Consider the following 10817-nt stretch of genomic DNA (forward strand, 5'->3'; position numbering starts at 1 on the left):
GGAATTGATGGCACTACCGCAGAGCACTCCTTTAGTGCCCCTATTAATGGATCTTGGGTGTCACACGTTAAAAGACTTGGCTAAAATACGCCCCTTGCTCCTTTGGGCCCGGCTTTGGCGAACTCCTGAGCTTGCCAAGTATGCGGAGGGACTATCCGAAATATTGTCTATACCTTCTTGGCACAAAATCAAATGGTTGAAAGACGTAAAAACCCTGCTCTTTGACCTTGGCCTTAAAGATGCTTGGGTAAATAGAACCTCACCCCCGAAAGCAGAGTTGAAGAAATTATATTGGAGTTGGGTTATTGCACAAAGGAACTCTAACGCACATGGTGGTAGAAGCACCATTGAGTTCCTAAGGCTCAAAGATGAAGTGCGCTACAAGCCTTACCTTGAAATTATCCAGAAGCTATACGATCGAGCACTTTATTTTAAGTTTAGGGTTGGTACTCTTCCGGTGCGCGAGTTGACCGCGCGCTGGAACCCACCTTCTAAGACATTACCTTTTTGCCCTTTTTGTGAGACCAAAGTTGAGTCAATTGCACACGTTTTATTTGCATGCCCAGAATATAAAATCCCAAGATCCCATTGGCTCAAACCCCTATGTAGAGATCTGGGCACACGTGACCATCTCATAGCTTTGCGCATTCTCAAATCAGACACACGATCTCTGTACGTCTGTGCTCTATCGAAATTCCTGAGGTGGTCTTGGCTTATAAGAACCAAAGCCCTTGTAACCCCAAATTAAGTAGCCTGATTGTTTTTATTGTCTGTTTGCATTCTCCTTTTAAATTGTCTTATTTATAATGTTTATATGTACTTTTAACCTCTTGTTCATTTTGGGATTACGATGATATTATATTCCTATGGCTTGTTTCTTGGTTTCACATATTCGTTTATGTTATATCTGTATGTGCTTTTAAGATATGCTTTTTATCGAAATAAAGCTTATTTCAATTCAATACATCCTCAATCGTGTTGTATTGTTATATTTGAATTTACCCTATCCAATTTTATCCATATTAAAAAAAGTTTTGTAATTTTAGAAAGAGATTCTCCCGTGCTTTTGAAATTTCCATTCACTGTATATGTCTTTAATATCTTTATATAAGTACAGATTTGTTCACAGGTTCAAGACCACTTGGGGTTGAACATAAAAGCAACTACATTGTATCTTATACTAGAGTAAGAATTCTCAACAAAATCCCTTGCAGGCATCCCTTTACTCATTATCATATGGCTAAGAAGATGACTGTTAATAGATCACAGTGAGGTAGCTTCTCTGCTATATATGGAATCCTGACCTAGAATCAGGTTGTCTACAAATGATTTAGCACCGGGTGCCTCATGATCATGCAGTGCACTAAGGGCGATGGAGGCGGCTCCTTTCTCCCCATGCTCCAGTTCTTGAATGGGTGGCTTTACGCACCAGCCCAGAAACTGGCTTTCCCAGGCCAACCAATGTTCTGTGACTCTTCTGTATTGCTAGGATTTAGGAGCGGATTCTGACTTATAGACATTAAATGATAATCCAACAAATGGTAGCTTTGCCCCATTGGCTTCTCTGCCAAGCACATAGACCATGTTCGAACCTGCTGTTCTTCCTGTATTGAGCAGGATTACTATTGCAATAACATATCAGTATGGTAGAACTAACCTGTCTCACAGCGGTCTAATTTCAGCTCACATTCTGAAATAGTGGGCAAACAATCCATTGCTTGGTGAACTTCACTTCACAATAATAGGAAGGGGATCAAAAAGTGACTTTGCTATGAATATTTGGCTGCCATAAGCCAGTTATTCCCATGGTAATTTATCTGACAACTCCTCCTTGAAAGTCTCAGAATGTTTGTGAGGCCCCACTTTCATGATCTGTATTCATATTTAAAATCAAGATCCTGGGAAATTTTGCAATTCTGCTCTGCAGAAGGTTTCTGTCCTCCCTGAGCTTGCCTAGGACACATGTGTTATCGTTTGACAGGAGTACCACCAAGTCAAATTCCTGACCTGCCACTGTCTCCGGAGCAGGTCCAGAACAGTGGGTGCCGGACACTTGGATCCAGAAACGAGAGCCCCCTGGGGCTTGCTCCCCCACTTCACCTTGCAAATGAAAAAAAGGACCTCCCCCTTATCCTACACCTCTCAGGTCTATTCACAGCACTAGACTAGAGTCAAGCTCAAAAGGGTTTTCTTTCCTCATTGATCCTACCAAGCCCGTGCCCTTGGCTGCGGTTTTGCTAGATGATAGGTAGGGACAGGTGAATCTCTATTATTAATTCATGCGCGTTACTAGTTCGATGATGAGGCATTTGGCTACTTTAATAGACTCATAGTTAATTCTACTGTTTAGAAGCACTTTGCTGAATTATTTCACATTGACATGCAGAGCATTTGGCAGAAATCACATCATGTCAACACCTACCATGAACATTTTCAATGCTTTGTTTTAATTAAACAGTCAGATTTCCCGGGCTCACACCAGTTCTAAGTCTGCTACTAGGCACCGGCTGGGGCAGAATACCGCGCCCTTTACTTAGGGAGAGGCAACCACCACAACTGGAGAGATCCACAGGAAGGATCTGGCTCACATCTAAAGTTTCCACTGCCATAGAGGGTGACACCTCATTCACAATCATTTATTTGCGTAGCACTTTTTTCCCTAAGTTGGATGGGTATGCGCAGTTGTGGGTCCCTTGCTCACAGTGCCATTGAATTCAAGCTAGCCTGGCTGATGAGTGGTAATACCCAAAACCAGTCCCAGGAGGATTGTTTTCGGTCTAGAAAGGATCTGGCTTGACAATTTGGGCTGGACTGTTCCAATGTTCCCATGAGGAACAGGGTCAAGACTGATTTGCATATGGCAGGGTCAAAACTGGGGCTTGGTGAACAAAAGAACAATGGATTTAACCAGATCTCCTGACTGAGGGCGAATGCATGAGTTATTCAGCATTCCGTCCATCATTCGTTTGTGTAGCACCTCATTCAGATTCTACATGCCCCAGCTTGTATTCCAGCCTGACTGACCTAGCTCTTAGAACCAAACCTCATCTCAAACCTTTGGAGGTGACATGCTGACTTACCTTGCCTATATTTTTCCAACATGCCAGTGGCTGTTCACCTTGAGGACCTCCTGCAGATATGGATATGGCCCTGTGCAAGATTTACACCACCTCCCAAGGATTTTCAAGGCACAGCGAGAGGTCATCGATCCCAGTCAGAATCACAATTCCTTTCAAGGTTAGGACTATTCCAGGGGATTGTGCCCTTCAACAAAGAAAAGACAACTTTCCCCGGGTCTCTCGCCAGCTTCTATGGGATTATTTACATTACTTAATAGATGCAGCAAAGGTGTTTGTCTCCGTCAATCTGGATTTAATGATCTGAGCCCGACTTTCTTTTGATCAGCTGAGAGCAACAGAGGTCATCGGCCATCCTTTCTCAGTGATGCTCACTGTTCACTTAAGACCAACTGACCCATGGTTAACTGCTGTCCAAATAGAAAACTCTCAACTTGGGCATCCCAAGTTCTCATATGACTGTTTGCTACTACCACCAAGATCCGCACCTGCAGCAGCTCCACCTGGGCTCTTATCTGAGCTTGGTGTACACCACAGTGGCCCTTCTACTCATCATGTCTTAGGTGTACCTGTCAGCAAAGGGTAGACCCACTGATCGATTCAGTGAAGCTGTGTGCAGCACCAGACATCTAAGGGCATCACAGACCTGTTATTGCTCAATCTTGTGTGGTTGAATGCACTAGTTCCTCTAAGAAGTTAAATGTCAATCACTGGGGGGTCACGTGACTTATGAGCATGGAGGAGTCTTGTTTGTTATCAGATTTAATGAGACAAACCACTCCACCAACTAAGAACAGCCATGATCCACCACTCACAGAATTGAGAAAGAGCGATCAATCTGTCATCCTTTCTGCATTCGGGCCAGGTGAGTTGTTTTGTGCTGAGTCAAATGAAGCCATAAACTCCACTGATGCTGGTGCCCTTCTGTCAGTTTCTTTAAGTGTCAGCTTGGCAACCATACTCCCCCAGAACCTGAAGACTTTGGTTTCCTTTAAGCAGCTCGTGGGTCATAGGAACAACTTTGTTGGATCACTAGTCTACATCATTTATTGTCAGAATTATGACGGTATCTAATCGTCTTTGTACCTTCAACTTTCTTTCTTGATTAATGAAAATATTCTTGGCAAATAGTTTAACTTAAATTTGTCTTGTGCCAGTCTGAGAATTTCACCACTAGCAGCACAATATGAATGTCCACGGCCATCCCTCCTAATCATGGCCTCAGTTCCAAAAACCATAAAAATAGAACCGGAGTCCTATGTCGTTATCGTAGCTGAAGGCAACTGGCCTACTTCAAACACTCCAATTTTCTCACAGTAAATGGTTCAGATACAGAGGACATACAGTCAAGAGCATCAATGAGGTGCCAAGAGGCAAGGGGTGGGACAAGCTGTAGCTCTCCTCGTGTTGACCACCAGCTCAATCCCAAGATCCTACTGTGAGCTGTTTAACTGCATCAACTTTAATATTCGCTATTGGAGCTGTAATTACCACAACTGCTGGCACCAGGAGGCTTGTCCTCCAATGGATTCTCATTAAAGGATTTAAGGTGTACTTATTTCAATTACAGGACATCAAAAGAGTCATGAAATATTATTTTTCATCACTACATCCCTGAGTCGGGGGGGGGGATATTTCAAGCTTGCTGCCTTCCTTGGATTTGGTGTCCTTTTCATTACCCATTGTCAAATATAGTAGGTACAGAAAGTACCACTGAAAGTTGATTGGGCAGGCATTCAAATATATTGTCACAGTCACTGGGATATTCGATCGGCCCAAGGTTCTCTAAATCACCAAAGCAGCCAGGCAGGCCCAATTGGTATTGCTCTGAAAAATAAATGCATTTTGGGAGGTCAGCAACCTTCCGCATATATTAGCTCTAGAGGACCAGTTATTCAAGTAACAAATAGAGCAATCAATGGAACCATAATTGATTTAATGTGCCATTTGCAGTTCCACTGTACTTGCTTTGAATATTTACAAGTGAATGGCTTAATCTTTGAGACCAATAAGATTCACTTTCACTACATTGTTTTCTTGGAGCACCTTCATTACAATGCACTGTGTTTTAATATTAAGGACACAATCATACAGTGAACATACTTAACTGTATTTTCTTAAAGTATTTGATGCTCATATCCAATTAGCTACTTCCTCCGAGGGGTCCATTGTATTTATTGATCTGCTCAGGCTCCCAGGAATATAGGGCTCCCCCATAACACTTTTCATGATTATTCTTGAGTCACGCATATCCTACTGTCAGGATCAACCAGGTAACCATAATTGCTGGACAGGAGTATGAACCATGCACCTGTGCTGGACTGACCTTCCACCCTTCAGGAGCCTGGTTGGACACCCATACTGGACAGTAGGGGTCTGTGAGGAGAGGACACTCACACAGGCACCAGTGGGCCCAGCCTGCTCTGTGAAAATAGAATGGAGATGAGGGCCAAGGTGTAGCCCGATCTAGACATAGGGGTGCTGTGTCCTAAACAGCCAGGACCACTCCATGGAATGGTCGATGCTGCAGAAATACATGGATGGAGAAGGGCAATGAACAGGTGTACAGGACTTGGACCATCAGGTGGCATTCAAGACTAGTGCCACCCAACAGACTGTCCATGCAAGGTGAAACAACTGAGTCTGGCCAAGCAGTCCATCCCTAAATCGGCTAAGTGTGCAAAATCAAACATGTTACAGTGCAGACTAAACAAACTCACGAGGACCTTTTATGATGCCACTCCGGCTGTACAGCCATGTCCGTTGCTAAATGAGTCCAATAAATCAATTCAATATTTCTACTCTTCAATTCTTCCACTTTTTTACTTTTGTATGTGTTAGAAAGGCAAGTAGGCTTCCTCTGGATTATTAGGGACAAGGTAGGAGTGACCCCATTATCCTGCAGTCTTTCTCCCCGGGCACCATGAGGGCCTGGACTGGGGCTGGTTCACCCCAGGGGTCCCAGAGGCCTGAGTCTGTGGCTGCCTTCCAGACCTCTCCGAGGGGCCTTTCCTTAGAGCCTTGCTTCAGGGAGAACTGACAGGGATGTGCAGCTGACATCTCCATGCAGGGCAGCCTGCTTGGGGATGGTTTAGTCAGCACTGTACATTGGTAGTGGTGAGATGCACACCCATTTGCTCCTTTATTATATCTTGCTTCCCTACTTCAAATATATGTAGGCGTGCAAGCCGGCATCGCGCTCTGTCCAATTAAGCTTATCATATTAAACAAACTCACGGGGACCTTTTACGATCCCAATCCGGCTGCACAGCCATGTCCGTTGTCAAATTAGCCCAATAAATCAATTCCAGATTTCTACTCTTCAATTCATCCACTTTTTTACTCAAAATACTTTACACCTTTTCATCTTTTCCATCGGTTTATTATACTCATTCTCATCTTGCATTAAAAAATATTCATAAACAGGAGATGTTTCCACAAGTCACGGCTTTATTAAAAATTCACCCAATGCATTTCAGGATATGTTCCTTTCGTCAGGGGTATCTATAAAAAATTCATGAGACAACCATCAGCCTGGATACAATGTTCATAGTTACAATGTACCAACATGAAATTTATACACTTTTTTTAGAAAACAACTGTCTCTCAGAATCCATACATGCTAAACAACATGATGTATTTTGTCAATTTCCATCTTCTTCCACTAATGATGTGTACATTCCAATGATACTCCCCATCAGACCACCCTATTTTCTGGCATACATTTAGTATCTCTCAGTGAAACCACCACTGCTTTACTATTTATTTTTATTTTAAACCCCCATACTGCCCCAAAACTTTTCTTTCCCTGTTTTTATCTCTCACAGTGGTTCATAGCACGTTTACCATGACTCGATTTTCTAGATAGATAGTACGATCCTAAACTCGCTCAATTCCCGCTTTTCAACGCGTTGTTATTTTGTCGAGTGCCCCAGCCCATCTTTTACTGTGAGCGTTTTAGCGGCTGGTTATAACATGCCGAATCAATAATATCCCCTCCCACTCCCTGCAGGTGAACCATCACGTGTCCAAGTGTTCACAATAACTTCCGCATCAAATTAAAGCAAATGCGTTCTCGCTCTCAAGTTTTTTTCTTTTGAGATGTACTATATTTCCCAGGATGCTATAAATATATATCCTACTCAGCGTAGTGCACTGTTCTTTGTTAACAACACCATGATGATCTTTCCACTTAACGTGCCTGACATGACATGACTGAAACAAAGTGTCTTTAGAAGAAATAATCAGCATGCAGGTTTCTAGCACCCCGTTTATCATGTCCAAACGGCTTATGTTACCCAAATTTTCGAAACACTAAATCAGATACTTTCTTGTATTATTTCCATGCTCATGATAGCTGCTCATGCTCCAAAACAAAACTCCTGTGCTAATGGTCATTATTTCAACGATCACAATTATTCAAATTTCATCAGTCAAATGTAAACGTTCATTGTGTCCTCTTTTATCCTTAGGGTGCAACTCAACAGTTAGAACGACATTTCATATTATGTACATTGGTAGTGGTGAGATGCACACCCATTTGCTCCTTCATTATAGCTTGCTTCACTGCTTCAAACATATGTAGGCGTGCAAGCCGGCATCGCGCTCCATCCAATTACGCTTATCATATTAAACAAACTCACTGGGACCTCTTACGATCCCACTCCAGCTGCACAGCCATGTCTGTTGCTAAATGAATCCAATAAATCAATTCCATATTTCTACTCTTCACTGGAAAAAAGAGCCCAGGGCTTGGGGCTTCCACCACAGGCCAACCAGAGCTCTAACTGGAGTCAGATCAGTGGTTCAGAACCCAGACAAATAAGCAATACCTCCCTGGTTCTGCTGGTCCTTGTCCATTCAGACACAGCAGGCTGGGTAATGGAGAAAATGGCCAGAGGAGTCCACCACCCTTGGCCAACTAAAGCCCTGACCCAGGGCCTGGTCACAGGACTTTCATGCGGGCAAGCAGGGGAGGCCCCCCGGGCCTGTCGACCCTTGTTCCAGGCACTTTGCGACATGGCAGAACAGTACATGGAAACCAGGTCACTGGGGTCCTCACCTTTGACCTGCCATAGCACTACTAAGTCTTGTAATCTGTGCACACTAAGTTACAGAGGGTGGACATTCTAAAGAATGTACCTGACCTCCTTGAGCCGTGACTGGGCTTGAATCTTCAAATGAGCCATCACTGGGACGTCAAGAGCAGCTATGAATTATGAACATTGAGTCACATGAAGGGAATGATGTGTCACCAGTGATGTTTGCATGCACATTTTCTACCACCCATGAAGGCTCGGTAAATTTCTCTAATTTGATTTAGGTCCAGGCCTATTATATATCCGTCCCATTTATGAAATTGTGTTATATGTTTACAATGATCTAATCTAAGCAATGCTTCTGTAACCTCATGTGTCATACTATTCAAATGTCTCTCCCATAAGAAAGCATGTAAATAATGTCTAAATGTATACCACAACTTGGGTCAGGGTGACTGTTCACTCCGGATCATTAAGGACACTGTTTCAAGTTATGATAACCTAATAAATTCTGGTTGTTGTGTTCTGGTTTTGCTTTCATTGAACTAATTAGACTAACACACCTGAAATGAATGATTTTTAGGTATAAAGGTCAGGATTGGAGGCAGTATGCGTCATGACCCTAACTGGGGCAGGCACTCTAACTGTGTCATGACTTAGATGACATTTTAGCATATAGGGATACTTGCCTAAAACACACAATGGAAATGTAGATTTTAAATATTTTTTAGTTTCAGGAAAAGGGATTTGGAGCATTTCATATTTTTCTAAGCCAGAGATGAATTGCAGCGATAATTGAATCACCTTGGCTGCAGATATTTCCAGCTGGTCTCTAGTAACATCCTTATTATTAGCTCTGTCTGCCCTGACTTAAAAAACATCCTTGAATAAAAATCAATAAAAGGCTGGTTAGTGATAAGGGGGTCACCTTTCTCCTGCCAGAAATCTGTTGAAACTTGTTGATTGGCCTTATATTTGGTAGCTTTAGAGAATACACCACTATGGGTCATTGTCAGAGTTTCTGCCTATTAGTTTCACAGGGAGTTGTAAACTGGTGTTTTGGATACTTTTGGTTTGGTAGCTAATTGAGGAGGCAGGGGAATGTGAAGGCTTTGGAGAGAGCATCTCACAATTGCAAATTTCATTTTGCTGGCACTACAATGGACCCTCGTAGATTTGGTTGCCATGTATCAATTTCTTAGAACATGAACTATCTCATACTGTATGAAAAACATAACAACAGAGTGTAGGAGCTCATGAAGTCTTTCTTTTGTAGATCCAACTTGCTACCCCTACTAAGTATATGGTAGGTTATGATTTCAATACTAGATAAAGATTTGGAACTGGAACGTGAGCATTTCACCCTGAATGCAAAGGCACAGTGAAATAGTTTCTCCTAATTATTGCTAGTACGCCTTCTCCAGTGCCTTAGGGCCTGATTACGAGTTCAGTGGTCCATCAAACTACTGTTCCCATGGTGGTATTCCTGCCACACTGTGGCACCTTGCGCAGCATTATGAGTGTGGTGGTTGGATTGCCACACGACCGCTGCAACCGTCGAGGATCCATGATCCCACAGCAGTGGCGCAGCTGTCAGGCAGAGTAATATGCTGGCAGTGCCGCAGAGGCACTGGCAAACCTATTACGAGTTGCCTTTTCCTCAGCCTTTCCATGGCTGTGAGCCTGCCATGTAAAGGGGGGTGGAGAGGCACTCAGGGGGCCTCTGGGCCTGGGGGTGCATGTAGGGGGGTACATGGTGTGCCCCCCTGGTATTGCACCCCCAAGTTCCTTCAAGTGAAGAAATGCACCACCTGGTGCATTTCTTCCCATGTAGGAACATGCTGTGGCAGTCCCACGGCTTTGCCTTTATACGGCTCTCTTTTGAGCCTTAGAAAGGCACTGCCATGGGACTGACACAGCACCGTACGCCTGACCTGGATTACAGTCAGAATCTGGTGGGCGATCTCACTGCAGGTTTGACAGTCCTCCTGTAGAGCACTGGTATGGCGCTCAGTGGGAGGACCACCAAACTCATAAATTAGGCCCGTAGTCTAGAAGTAGAGAAGCTGGTTTCTTAATATGGCACAAATAAATATTAATGCTAGAGTATGCAGCAGATGCTCTGTTTTGATTTTCAGGTAAACAGCTCCTGGAAGGTGTGTCTTTGTAAAAGGTCCTTTTAAATCAGATACAGCTGCTTGCCTGGTATAGGCTTCCATTTCTAGCTAGCTGGAAGTGCTTAGGATACTTAGTAGATCTCTAAAATTTAAGCATGCAGCAGGCACTTAATTTATGAGGCTTGAGGTACTTGGTATGAGGAAATCCCTGTTTTTGCATGATTTCCCCATGTTTTTGGACTGATGCTGCTGGTTGTTTTGACTCTGTAAGTGCACTGAATCCTGCCAAATAGGCCTCAGTGCCAGTGTACTGACACTTTAAAAGCTTATTTTCTAATTGTCTCACCCACAATTGGTGTAATTTAGCTTCCTTATAAGTCATTAGAGTATAGTACCAGTGTCTGTAATTTAAAGTATCCCTCGTGGACTGCATCACTTGTTCTGTCACCACAAGTGTGAGAAAGCAAAGAACGACTTCTAGCAGGCTGTCAGAGTGGTTTTATACTGCTAACTCGATGAGTGTTCCATTCCTAATGTTCTCTTCTAACTGTCTGAACTGTGCATGAAGTATTTCCTATGCATGC

General features: G+C 43.3%; 1 pseudogene; it reads right to left on the reverse strand.

Moving 5' to 3' along the window:
* Window positions 1-1229: 1229 nt before the first annotated feature.
* Window positions 1230-3098, reverse strand: LOC146834541 (28S ribosomal RNA; annotated as a pseudogene).
* Between the last annotated feature and the right edge of the window lie 7719 nt (window positions 3099-10817).

The sequence above is a fragment of the Triturus cristatus genome, chromosome 4_2 (genome assembly GCF_964204655.1).
Source record: "Triturus cristatus chromosome 4_2, aTriCri1.1, whole genome shotgun sequence".
NCBI classification, from domain to species: Eukaryota; Metazoa; Chordata; class Amphibia; order Caudata; family Salamandridae; genus Triturus; species Triturus cristatus.